General features: G+C 48.1%; 1 long non-coding RNA gene across 1 annotated transcript; it reads right to left on the reverse strand.

Moving 5' to 3' along the window:
* Positions 1-6,908: 6,908 nt before the first annotated feature.
* Positions 6,909-9,612, reverse strand: LOC128423886 (uncharacterized). The gene is made up of 2 exons (XR_008332886.1): positions 9,486-9,612; positions 6,909-7,590 (listed from the first exon to the last, which is right to left on the reverse strand). It is a non-coding gene; the product is annotated as an uncharacterized LOC128423886 (long non-coding RNA).
* Between the last annotated feature and the right edge of the window lie 4,340 nt (positions 9,613-13,952).

Below are 13,952 nucleotides of genomic sequence, written 5' to 3' on the forward strand. Positions count from 1 at the left end.
AATCACGTTCGAAAACTAGAACAATTACTTCTGGTTTTGGTTCGTTCGTGAGCCAGAACACTCGGCTCCCAAGGTGTTCGGGAGCCGAGGTTCCACTGTATATTATAACAGGATCTCTACTGAGCAACAAAGTGGCAAGAAACCGATTGCAGCATCCAGTATATTTTTGGAGTAGTGACAGAATAAGGCCAAGCACCGAAGAAGAACTTGTTGTTTGGCCAGAGTCATAGGGACAGCACCTCTCCAAATATTTTTCCTAGCCTAACCTACTTTGCAGGGGACGCGGGTGGCGCTGTGGGTTAAACCACAGAGCCTAGGACCTGCTGATCAGAAGGTCGGCGGTTCGAATCCCTGTGACGGGGTGAGCTCCCATAGCTCGGTCCCTGTCCTGCCAACCTAGCAGTTCGAAAGCACGTCAAAGTGCAAGTAGATAAATAGGTACCGCTCCGGCGGGAAGGTAAACGGCGTTTCCGTGCGCTGCTCTGGTTCGCCAGAAGTGGCTTAGTCATGCTGGCCACATGACCCGGAAGCTGTACGCCGGCTCCCTGGGCCAATAAAGCGAGATGAGCGCCGCAACCCCAGAGTTGGCCTGACTGGACCTAATGGTCCTTTACCTTTACCTTAACCTACTTTGCAGGGAGGAAATAGTTGGCCGAGGGAAAGCCATGTACTTTCTTGGGGAAAAGTTTGGGTGTAACCGCAACTGAAGTGAACAAAGGCTTGAGCAAAACACAGGTTGCAAAATGGGCTGGGCCAGGAAGTGGCTGCTGTGAGCTGGTGAGGCAACCTGGTTGGGTAAGCTCCGGGAAATGTAGATTTCGACAGGTTGCATGCTAAGCCCGTTTCCTGCTCATCTCCCTGAAGAAGGAATTTCCTGCGGGAAGTCCAGAGCAGTGCCTTAAAAAGTGCTCGGGACGTGCCTTGTTCTCAGAAGACAGACGCTCAGCCACCGAAGCACTCATCCCGGGAATGATGCGAGGTCCGTGGTTGCTTTTCCTGATTGTCGGCGTCACCCTGGTGGTGGCTGCCATCTCTGAGGCTGAAGTGCCGGCCACAGAAGGAGGACCAACTTCGGAAGATGCACCTGAAAAGGAAGGAGCCCACCTTGAGCGCCAGCAGGTAAGTCTTGGCGATGTATCTGAAGGAGAGACTTCAGGGTTAAGATCTCGGCTATCGGTGGTTGCTAGCCATGACGGCTCGGCTCGGCCTCCACAATCGGAAGCAAAATGTTTCTGAATCCCAGTTGCTGGAGACCGAAGGAGGGTTGAGGGATCTTGTGTTCGGATCCTGGTTTTTGGCTTCCCACAGGCATCTAGGTGGCCATTTTGAGAACAGGATGCTGGACTAGATGGGCCATTGGACTGATCCAGCAGCCTCTTACCTTTTTACCTCCACCCCCATCATTCTGCACGGACGCTCAAGTCCAGTGCCGAGGGCCTTCTGGCGGTTCCCTCCCTGCGAGAAGCCAAGTTACAGGGAACCAGGCAGAGGGCCTTCTCGGTGGTGGCGCCTGCCCTGTGGAACACCCTCCCACCAGATGTCAAAGAGAAGAACAACTACCTGACATTTAGAAGACATCTGAAGGCAGCCCTGCTAGGGAAGTTTTTAATGTGTGATATTTTGATGTATTTTTAATCTTTGTTGGAAAACGCCCAGAGTGGCTGGAGAAACCCAGCCAGATGGGCGGGGTACAAATAATAAATTATTATTATTATTATTATTATTATTATTATTACGATCTCTCCAAGGGAGATGGCGGCATCTTGGACCGCTCAGAGTTCGGCGTGACATGTAGCAATATTTTTACCGATCGGGCTTTGCTGTTCAACACAGCAAAAGGCTGAAAAAAGAACAATTAGAGCAGATGGTGGACATCTTTCAATGATGAAAATCTGTGGGTTGGTTTCCAAAGTGCCATTGTGGTCCAGGAATAGGGTTCTGTTATTTGTGGCATTTTGGTTGTGGGCATGGTACAGCGAGGGGGAAAAGTATTTGATCCCCTGCTAAATTTGCCCATCTGCCCTCTGACAAAGAAATGACCAGCCCGTAATTTTAATAGTAGGTTTATTATAGCTGTGAGAGACAGAGAATAACAACAGGAAAACCCCCAGAAACCCAGAAGACGAAAGTAAGAGATTGATGTGCATTATAATGAGTGAAATAAGTACCGTATTTTTTGCTCTATAAGACTCACTTTTTCCCTCCCAAAAAGTAAGGAGAAATGTGTGTGCATCTTATGGAGCGAATGCAGGCTGCGCAGCTATCCCAGAAGCCAGAACAGCAAGAGGGATTGCAGCTTTCACTGCGCAGCGATCCCTCTTGCTGTTCTGGCTTCTGAGATTCAGAATATTATTTTTTCTTGTTTTCCTCCTCCAAAAACTAGGTGCGTCTTATGGTCTGGTGCGTCTTTTAGAGCAAAAAATACGGTATTTGATCCCTTTGCAAAAGATGACTTAGTACTTGGTGGCAAAACCCTTGTTGGCAATTACAGAGGTCAGACGTTTCTTGTAGGTGGCCACCAGGTTTGCACACATCTCAGGAGGTATTTTCTCCCCCTCCATGTTTGACGGTGGGAATGGTGTTCTTGGGATCATAGGCAGCATTCCTCCTCCAAACACGGCGAGTTGTTTGTTGTTTAGTCGTTTAGTCGTGTCCGACTCTTCGTGACCCCATGGACCAGAGCACGCCAGGCACCTCTGTCCTCCACTACCTCCCGCAGTTTGGTCAAACTCATGCTGGTAACCTCGAAAACACTATCCAACCATCTCGTCCTCTGTCGCCCCCTTCTCCTTGTGCCCTCCATCTTTCCCAGCATCAGGGTCTTTTCCAGGGAGTCTTCTCTTCTCATGAGGTGGCCAAAGTACTGGAGCCTCAGCTTCACGATCTGTCCTTCCAGTGAGCACTCAGGGCTGATTTCCTTAAGAATGGATGCGTTTGATCTTCTTGCAGTCCATGGGACTCTCAAGAGTCTCCTCCAGCACCATAATTCAAAAGCATCCATTCTTCGGCGATCAGCCTTCTTTATGGTCCAGCTCTCACTTCCATACATCACTACTGGGAAAACCATGGCTTTAACTATACGGACCTTTGTTGTCAAGGTGACGTCTCTACTTCTCAAGATGCTATCTAGGCCTGTCATTGCCCTTCTCCCAAGAAGCAGGCGTCTTTTAATTTCGTGGCTGCTGTCACCATCTGCAGTGATCATGGAGCCCAAGAAAGTAAAATCTCTCACTGCCTCCATTTCTTCCCCTTCTATTTGCCAGGAGGTGATGGGACCAGTGGCCATGATCTTCGTTGTTTTGATGTTGAGCTTCAGACCATATTTTGCGCTCTCCTCTTTCACCCTCATTAAAAGGTTCTTTAATTCCTCCTCACTTTCTGCCATCAAGGTTGTGTCATCTGCATATCTGAGGTTGTTGATATTTCTTCCGGCAATCTTAATTCCAGCTTGGGATTCATCCAGCCCAGCCTTTCGCATGATGTATTCTGCATATAAATTAAATAAACAGGGAGAGTTGGTATATAAATTTTCCATTGGCTTTTTTGCTGGCCCAAGCAGGACCAGCATGGATAGCTGGCTCTGGTGAATATCTGATGTTTCCTCCCTTTATGGTCTTGATTTATGGGCTACTACTAAAATGAGGCTGCATTTTAAGCTGTATTTTAGTTAACTGTTTCTTTTTCCTTTTTTTCTATTACGTTTTATTGTACTTTAGTGTTAGCTGCCCTGAGCCCCGCCCTGGCCAGGGAGGGCGGGGTATAAATAAAAATTCATTACAGTCATACCTCGGGTTGTGAACGTGATCTGTGCGGGAGGCACGTTCACGACCCGTAGTGCCACGTCTGCGCACGTGCGTGATGCCATTTTGGTACTTCCGGGTTTGGCGTGGTCTGTAACCCAAAAATGCTCAACCTGCAGCGTTCGCAACCCGAGGTATGGCTGTATTATTATTATTAAATTCACTGTACGGAATTCTGATTCCAACTATGGGTTTCCTGGGAGAACCTGTCGGAGGGAACCCATTCTGCCTCTTACCTTCCCTCTTAATTCTTGGCATCTTTTGTCTATCAGGGTGCACGGGTCGCTAAAGCCTGGTGGAAAAAGTGGATACGGGAAAGTAGGAAGGAAGAGGCCCCGACCCCAAGGCCTGGAGTGTTCGGCCCGCTCGGCAATGTGACAAACACCGTGCCTTGCAATACAACCGCAACACCTGGGAACGGAAGTCAGCCGGTCCTCACCCTCTCCACCTCCCCCCACTGACTGTTTCCAGTGGACCCTTAGCTCTGTAGCACCCTACGCTTTTTCACGCCCACACTGGATCCGCATGCCTGCATTTCTGTAACTTGCTCCTGGTAGTTAAGGCTATGTTGACTAAGGCTACGTTACACACACACACACACACCGTGTCGGAGGCAGATTGCCTCTGAACATCAGTTTCTGAGAATCGCAAACGAGGAGAGTCGCTGTCACGCTCAGATCCTGCTGGAGAACTTCCCAAAATGAGCACCAGAGTGGCCACAGTGGGGAAAGGCTGCCAGATCAGACAGGGCCTTTTTAGATGCTTAGATCCCTTTCCTGACTTCAGCCACCGCCGGAGAAGGGCAGCAAAGGAATATTCTCTCTTTCTAGATTATCTCACAGTCAGTGATAACCATCTTCGGGAGATTGCAGACTGTCCTTCCTTGTAGGTTTCCAAGGTTTTTTGGATGCCTGTCTGTCATGGATGCTTTTGCTGAGATTCCTGCATTGAAGGGGGGTTGGACTAGATGACCCTCGGGTCCCTTTCCAACTCTACAATTCTGTGTTTCACTGTCTTGTTATATGGAGCTTCTAATTTTATAGCAATAAACACTATTACTGGCAAGGCATTACTTGTGTGTTACCTTGTGTCAATGCACCGGATTAGATCCACTAATCTGGATCAGGAGCTGGCAGAAAGGTGGTGTGTGTGTGTGTGTATTGTTGTTGTTTAGTCATTTAGTCGTGTCTGCCTCTTCGTGACCCCATGGACCAGAGCACGCCAGGCACTCCTGTCTTCCACTGCCTCCCGCAGTTTGGTCAAACTCATGCAGGTAGCTTCGAGAACACTGTCCAACCATCTTGTCCTCTGTCGTCCCCTTCTACTTGTGCCCTCCATCTTTCCCAACATCAGGGTCTTTTCCAGGGAGTCTTCTCTTCTCATGAGGTGGCCAAAGGATTGGAGCCTCAGCTTCAGGATCTGTCCTTCCAGTGAGCCCTCAGGGCTGATTTCCTTCAGAATGGAGAGGTTTGATCTTCTTGCAGTCCATGTGACTCTCAAGAGTCTCCTCCAGCACCATAATTCAAAAGCATCCATTCTTTGGTAATCAGCCTTCTTTATGGTCCAGCTCTCACTTCCATACATCACTTCTGGGGAAACCATAGTTTTAACTATACGGTCCTTTGTCAGCAAGGTGATATCTCTGCTTTATAAGCTGTTGTCTAGGTTTTGCATTGAGATTATACACACACACACAAAATCCCTTTGCCCTTGCTGCACTCTCAACCTGGGTAAATCCTCCCCCTCATTGCCCTAATTAAAAAAGAATTTTTTTGCTAATTGCACGGATGATGGAACAACTCGTTTGGCCTGGTTCCCTCTGTGTCATGCAGCAACGACCGGTGAGTGGTGAAAGCCGTCTCTTCTGCATTGCTGAACTGCAGAATTAAATTGCGGCACCTAGGGCGGAGGTGGGGCGTGCCGCCTGTCACGGGATGTTAAAATGCATGCGCCACTGATCAATATGAAGACAAACTCCTGCACCATGATAAAACACTATTAATAGAAGGATTGATACAATTTCATAGGCTGGGGTCTCCAAGCCCTGCTTCTAGCATTTCCAGAAGCAGAGAGACAGGCAGCAACTGCACAGTTGAGGGAGGAGCTAACCAGCTACAAGATAGTAGCTAAGCAACCAGAAGGGAGGGAGCAGCTGGGCGATACATCAATTGAGAGTAGGGGGGAAAACCCTCCTTCCCCACAAACTCGGAGGTTTGAGCGTGTCAGAGAACAAAGGAGACGTAGGGGGAGGGACTTGTCATTGGCGCGCTTCTTGCTGCGGAAGTGGGCAGGAGTCAGAGTAGGCAACTGATCTCCAGGGTTGCTTGTTTGTGCGTGTAACATAATTCAATAAAAGGACTATAAATCTACCAGATGCTCGTTAATTCTTATTGGTGAGCCACCAGAAGGGAGAGGGGAACTTCCGTACTTGACACTATCTCTCATGCAGCCACAGCTCTTGAAAACCCTTAAAGGTAAAGGGACCCCTGACTGTTAGGTCCAGTTGTGGCCGACTCTGGGGTTGCAGCGCTCATCTCGCTTTATTGGCCGAGGGAGCTGGCATACAGCTTCCGGGTCATGTGGCCAGCAGGACTAAGCCGCTTCTGGAGAACCAGAGCAGCGTACAGAAACGCCGTTTATCTTCCCGCCAGAGCGGTACCTATTTATCTACTTGCACTCTGACGTGCTTTCGAACTGCTAGGTTGGCAGGAGCAGGGACCGAGCAACGGGAGCTCACCCTGTTGCAGGGATTCTAACTGCCGACCTTCTGATCGGCAAGTCCTAGGCTCTCTGGTTTAACCCACAGCGCCACCCACATCCCTTGAAAACCCTTAATCCTATTTTCTTACTGTATGTGAAGAGCCCTCCTCGCGCCTTATCTGGAGTTGTTTCAACTACTCGGTTCCTGCTAAGCTGTTTCCCACCAGTTTTGTGGTGGTCCACATTCTTGTGGCACTGGCCTCCCAGATAATGACCCCAACAGAAATCCCACATCTGTAGGAAGGCTGAACCAAGCCAGCATCTTTGGGCACCCAGGGATTTGCTGGTTGTCCTGCCCAGGTGGTGGTGTTTTTTGCCTAGTTCTTTTAAGGGTCCAAAGGCAGCAAGCACTCTTACGGGCAAGGGTTTATTAATGCAGAAAAGTAACAAGGCACACGTATGTCTAAACGAAACCTAAGCAGACACAGAACAGAAATACCTAGGCAAAAATGAACGAAAAATGTGGAATGGCGTCGCTCGTGCTCCTTCTGTTGCTGCTGGGGAAAACAGTTGGTGGGTATTGGCAGCGGGCAGGTCCCCTCGTAGCCGAAGCTGGAAGATGCTTAACTCAATCCTGGGTGCGTTTGATGCTGGGCTCCCTCCAGCCCTCCGAGAAACCACCCGTCCGTCTAGAAAGCATTGAACTTCGTGGACCGATGGTCTGATTCCGTGGGACGCAGCGTCTGTGCAAAGTGTGCTTGGCAAGTTTTAAAAGGAAGCGTCGTGGCAAACCTTTCCAAGAGATGGAGAGGCAATGTTCTGGCGTTGCTGCGCCTTTGCGCCAAGATTGGCCGCTCTCGTTCGCATTTCCCGGACCGGTCTGTGCGCGTCTTAGGAGGCTGGTTTGGGGGAGAGAAGAGAGGCTACAAAGGATGCCTTGCTAGCTGCCAAGATGGTTGCAAGCGCCTCTTGGCGGATGAAGGCGATGGGGATGGATCAAACTGGTCCTGCACCCGGACTTCCACCTGACGTCCCAGTGCCCTTTGACGCATCTGGCCACGTAGCACATGCCGTGGATCACCTTCGCTTCCTGCAGCGGAAAGATTCGTGGGAGGCGGTGAGAGCAGGAAGAGGTCGTCAACAGCAGCTGGAACAGGCATAGGCAAACTCGGCCCTCCAGCTGTTTTGGGACTACAACTCCCATCATCCCTAGCTAACAGGGATGATGGGAGTTGTAATAATAATAATAATAATAATAATAATAATAATAATAATAATTTATTATTTATACCCCGCCCATCTGGCTGGGCCTCCCCAGCCACTCTGGGCGGCTTCCATAAAAACCAAAAATACAGTAAAATATCACACGTTAAAAACTTCCCTGAACAGGGCTGCCTTAAGATGTCTTCTGAATGTCAGGTAGTTGTTTATCGCTTTGACATCTGCTGGAAGGGCGTTCCACAGGGCGGGCGCCACTACCGAGAAGGCCCTCTGCCTGGTTCCCTGTAGCTTTGCTTTTCGCAATGAGGGAACCGCCAGAAGGCCCTCAGCGCTGGACCTCAGCGTCTGGGCAGAACGATGGGGGTGGAGACGCTCCTTCAGGAATACTGGACCAAGGCCGTTTAGGCCGTTGTAGTCCCCCAAAAAGCTGGAGGGCCGAGTTTGCCTATTCCTGAGCTTGAACTTTATATGCACGGAAGGGGAAGGAACAACTGAGGAGGAATGGCTTAGGAAACTGATGGGCTATGCTGAAATGGTGGAATGGACTGCAAAAACGAAGGGGACGTAATGACAAAGTGTTTAAGGGAGAATGGAGACCACGGATGGATTATCTGTCAAATTATCACCCATACATGAAGTCGCTGGCAGGAGATGATGATGATGATGATAATAATAATAATAATAATAATAATAATAATAATAATAATAATATTATTATTTATACCCAGCCAGCTGGCTGGGTTTCCGCAGCCACTCTGGGTGGGTCCCAACAGAATATTAAAAATACAATAAAACATCAAACATAAAATACTTCCCAAAACAGAGCTGCCTTCAGATGTCTTCTAAAAGTCAGATAGAGGTTTATTTCCTTGACATCTGATGGGAGGGTGTTCCTCAGGGCGGGAGCCACTACCAAGAAGGCCCTCTGTCCGCTTATATTGAAATATAAGCAGTGGATTATCGAAAGAATTAATGACAGCGGGGTTTAGAAAATCAAAACGTGTTGTAAAACAGCAAAAAGGAGTAAAAAAAAAACATTAGGAAAGGAGGGGTGGGAAATCAATAACACACACACACAACAGAGAGAGAGAGAGAGAGAGAGAGAGAGAGAGTTTGGAATATTTTTGGAGATTTAATAAAAATGCTATGGAAATAAAGAGAATGGGAAGAGGCCAGTTGGTCAGTCAAGGGGTGGGATTTCTGAGTCCCCAATGAGGGTCAGGTTCAAGGAGGGCCATTTGTCCTCTGTTTGTGGCCCCCGGATGTGGTTCTCTGGTTGTAGCAGCAGAACTAAGAAGCCGAGTCTAGCCCTGCTTTCGGTTTCCCGCAATGCGCCACACTGATGCTAAGTCACAGGCATTGTGGGAAATCATTAGAAAGGCTTACCTGCCTGCTCAGGATGCCAAGCCAGAGGTGGTGGTGGGGAATGAAGGGGTCCCAGGGCAGGTGTTGGGGTCCCAGCAAGTGCCTTAGGATGCTGAGTACTAGTGAAGGATTCCTTCCCTCCCTCAAGACAGACAGATGCCAACAAGATTACTGCAATGCGCTGTACTTGGGGCTGCCCCTGTACTTGGTTCAGAAGCTGCCTCTAGTACAGAGTGCAACAGCTAAATGGGTGCTCAGTGAGACCCTGGCAGGACACAAATATCTCGCCTAGGTGAAACAGCGGCCCAGGCTGCCTGTGAGCTGGAAAGTCGGGTCCAAGTTTCTATTTCGAACAACTTGGTGCCCCAGAGAGCCTGCTCATCTGCTCTGTGCCCTCACCTGTGCCTCCTGCTTGGCTGCATCCTTGGGGCCTCCATCGCCTGCCCCTCTTGAATTTGTGTCCTCTGATGGGGCAGCAGTCCCTCTCAGCACCAAGCTCACCACTAGCGCCAGCAGCCAGAAGCACCGCATCGCCCTCAAGGCACTCCGATGCGCCGCGTGACTCTTCGCGTCCGGATTTGGGAGGAGGAGAAGCTCCTGTTGGTGGGGGGGGGGGGGGAGAAGCAGGGAGAAAATGAAAATCAGGGGCAGGGGTTTAAGGACCAAGGAAGTTCCCGAAACATCGCCTTTGCCTAGGGGAGCTGGAAAGGGGAACAAAGGCAGCAACTATATTCTGCTCTGTGCCACTGTATTCTGCTCTGGTCAGACCTCACCTGGAGTACTGTGTCCAGTTCTGGGTACCACAGTTCAAGAAGGACACTGACAAACTGGAACGTGTCCAGAGGAGGGCAACCAAAATGGTCAAAGGCCTGGAAACGATGCCTTATGAGGAACGGCTAAGGGAGCTGGGCATGTTTAGCCTGGAGAAGAGGAGGTTAAGGGGTGATATGATAGCCATGTTCAAATATATAAAAGGATGTCACATAGAGGAGGGAGAAAGGTTATTTTCTGCTGCTCCAGAGAAGCGGACACGGAGCAATGGTTCCAAACTACAAGGAAGAAGATTCCACCTAAACATTAGGAAGAACTTCCTGGCAGTAAGAGCTGTTCGACAGTGGGATTTGCTGCCAAGGAGTGTGGTGGAGTCTCCTTCTTTGGAGGTCTTTAAGCAGAGGCTTGACAACCATATGTCAGGAGTGCTCTGGTGGTGTTTCCTGCTTGGCAGGGGGTTGGACTCGATGGCCCTTGTGGTCTCTTCCAACTCTATGATTCTATGATTCAAACTAAGTTGGGGAGGAGTACACAAAGCCCACAACCTATACAGCCTTAAATGGCTCAGGACCCCAACTCCTCTCCCCTTATGAACCTACCCGAACCCTGAGATCATCTTCTGAGGCCCTCCTTTGTGTGCCTCCTCCTCAAGAGGTCCGGAAGGTGGCAACACGAGAACAGGGCCTTCTCTGCAGTGGCTCCCTGTCTGTGGGATTCTCTCCCCAGGGAAGTTTGCCTGGTGGCTTCGTTATACATCTTTAGGCACCAAGCAAAAACGTTCCTTTTTAACCAGGCCTTTGGTTGATCCAAATGCCCTTTTAAAATGTGGTTTTTTTTGGGGGGGGGGTTATTTGGTTGTTGTTTTTATTCTTGTTAGGTCTTTTGTGGTTTTATATCTTGATTTTATTCTGTGAACTGCCCTGAGACCCCAGGGTATAGGGTGGTATATAAATTCAACATCAACAACAATTTGCTGGTGTTTTTTTTTACTTTTTTTAAAAAACGGCTCCGTTTTTGGTCTTCCTGACTTCAAGTTTTTTTTGGGGGAACCAAACCTTTGCGTAAGTTGCAGGCTTACCGTATGACAAAAGTAATACGGGATGATTTAGTATTGGCAGTTGTATTAATCTGAGCAGTAGGACCAATTCTGTACTCTTGGGAGCATCTTCCAATGGTCAATTTCCTTCCAAAGACCATTACAGTTTCTATGCTGTGCTGATGCCTGATTATCGTCTTCCAAAGCAACTACAGTCCAATCCAATCTTTCAGTATGCATTTCTTATCTTCCCTATTACAGTGGTACCTCGGGTTACATACGCTTCAGGTTACAGGCTCCACTAACGCAGAAATAGTACCTCCATTTAAGAACTTTGCTTCAGAATGAGAACAGAAATCGTGCTCCATTAGCTAAATCCATTAGCCAATCGAGGCCTCATTAGCTAAAGTGGTGCTTCAGGTTAAGAACAGTTTCAGGTTAAGAACGGACCTCCGGAATGAATTAAGTACGTAACCAGAGGTACCACTGTACTCTATTCCGAACTTAAAAATGGAAAGCGTAATGCTGGTGGTCAACAGAAGAGGTTTAAAGATTCTCTCAAGGCAAATCTTAAAAGATGTAGTATAAACACCGACAACTGGGAAACACTGGCCTGCGAGCGCTTCAGTTGGAGAACAGCCTTGACCAAAGGTGTCATGGGCTTTGAAGACACTCGAACTCAGGACGCAAAGGAGAAATGTGCTAAGAGGGAGGCACGCTTGGCAAATACACACTGTGATCAACTCCTGCCCGGAAACCAATGTCCCCACTGTGGAAGGACGTGTGGATCCAGAATTGGCCTCCAGAGTCGCTTACGGACTCACTGTTAAAACCGTGTTTATGGAAGACAATCTTATTCGGCTACGAGGGATCGCCAAAGAAGAAGAAGACAAGTCAGGAGCAAAGGATTCCTTCATTGAAGGAAGTTGGAGTAACTGACCCTTGTGGTCCTTTCCAACTCTACAGTTCTATGGGAGAGGGAAGTCACAGCATCAAGCCAAGATTGGCCTTGGCACCTTTCTGTGTGGGGAACCTCAACCCCATAGACTTAATTCGGTCCATTGGGCTCCTGAGGCCACTTGGCCAAACCACGCTAACTTGCCCGGCCCCTAATGCCATGTGTGGGGCAGGGAAGATCACAACTGGGCCCATGGAACTCACCCAGTACTCCGGCAGACACAAACGTCAGCTGATCTGCAGCGCAGGGAGACGCAGGTGACCTGGCGGCATTGTGATGTCAGGTGATTGGCAGGTGTGTGGCCCCGCCCATCTGCCCATCTTGGTGGGTGGGGGTGGGAGATAATAATCCAGCCCACCAAATGGATTCAGTCCCACATCTCTGGTGCAAAACTGAAAGGATTAAGAACGGGAAAGATTAGATGGCTGAATAAACTGAAGGATTTGGGCAAACGTCCCTTTTATGGCGACTGGCCATGTGCGAATGAATCACCGGAGATCAAACTCCGCTGGCAATTCCGTCGATCGATATGTCATTTATTTATTTAGTCCAAACAAATTACACACCACCTGATTGTAATCATTTTTTAAAAATAAAAAATCCAAAGTGGTTTATGAAAAGAACGAAACTACAAAATTTCCGATAAGAACAGTGAAAAGCAGCTGCTTAAAATCTTTGGGAAATGATTAAAATAAACAATAAGCTAAACATTCTAAATAATAATAATAATAATAATAATAATAATAATAATAATAATAATAATATAATAATAATAATAATTTATTATTTATACCCCGCCCATCTGGCTGAGTCTCCCCAGCCACTCTGGGCGGCTCCCAATCAAGTGTTAAAACAATACAGCGTTAAATATTAAAAACTTCCCTAAACAGGGCTGCCTTCAGATGTGTTTTAAAGATAGGATAGCTGCTTATTTCCTTCACATCTGAAGGGAGGGTGTTCCACAGGGTGGGCGCCACTACCGAGAAGGCCCTCTGTCTAGGTATCAGGGGTAGGCCTGTCCAGACAAAAAAATGTTTTAAAGAGGCGTTGAAAAGAATCTAGTGAAGGTGCCAGACTGATGTCAATCAGCAGGGTGTGCCAGTGTCTGGGTGCGGCCACACTAAGGTAAATATTGATCCTTTACAAATGCAGAATGAATATTATGTGGCACCTGGGACAATGTGAATTCCGCAGTGCCAGGAATCCTGCAGGAAGTTCCCAGGTGAATGAATCATTGAGTGATAACAACTCCCCAGGTGAAAAGAAAATCATTGCAGACCCGGAAGGCTCTGCCACACACGGAGAAAGGCCCAGGATCAGGTCCATGGGCCTGATCCTGCAGGCTCCTCTTATGTCAGCCTGCCTTTTGAGTAATCCACCACTGACTCCAGACCAGACCTTCCAAGTCAAGTTGGAAGGGACAAAGGTAACTGTTAGGTGGATTTGTAGCTGATTGGCTGACCAAACCCAAAGAATTCTCATTTCCTTGTAATACTGCAAAAAAACAAACAAATCAAGGTCTTTGAATTTTTAAAAAAGGGGCAAATGTTTAATGCATATCTTTTAAGCTTTGTATATAGATTTTTACATTAGTATAACTGACTCTGTATATTACGGCAGCTTCCGATTCTCCTGCGATCCTTCCTGATCTCTGCAACCAGCGAGGGTGTGGGGGAATTCCCCTGCGGAGTTGTATCGCTGGATGATCCACCTGGAATTTCCTCCAAGATTCCTGGCACTGTTGCAAGAGCCACATAATATTCATTCCGCATTTCTAAGAATTTTTTTGTTTGGCCGCACCCACACTTCGAAACTCCCTGCCTGTTGAAATCAGAAAGGTGTCTTCACTGTTCTCTTTCTGCACCTGTTGTTGCTGTTTAGTCGTTTAGTCGTGTCCGACTCTTTGTGACCCCCTGGAATAGAGCATGCCAGGCACTCCTGTTGAAATATACTCAGAGTCACAAAGTGATTTCATGCTCTTTATTCAGCTCATAGTGGTGAGGAGGAATGAATGAAAGTCCCCTCAAAGTATCTGCTTTATATACATTATTTACACAATGGGCTGCACATGATTGGCTAATTCCGGAATTCTACTGTAAGC

The sequence above is a fragment of the Podarcis raffonei genome, chromosome 12 (assembly GCF_027172205.1).
Source record: "Podarcis raffonei isolate rPodRaf1 chromosome 12, rPodRaf1.pri, whole genome shotgun sequence".
NCBI classification, from domain to species: Eukaryota; Metazoa; Chordata; class Lepidosauria; order Squamata; family Lacertidae; genus Podarcis; species Podarcis raffonei.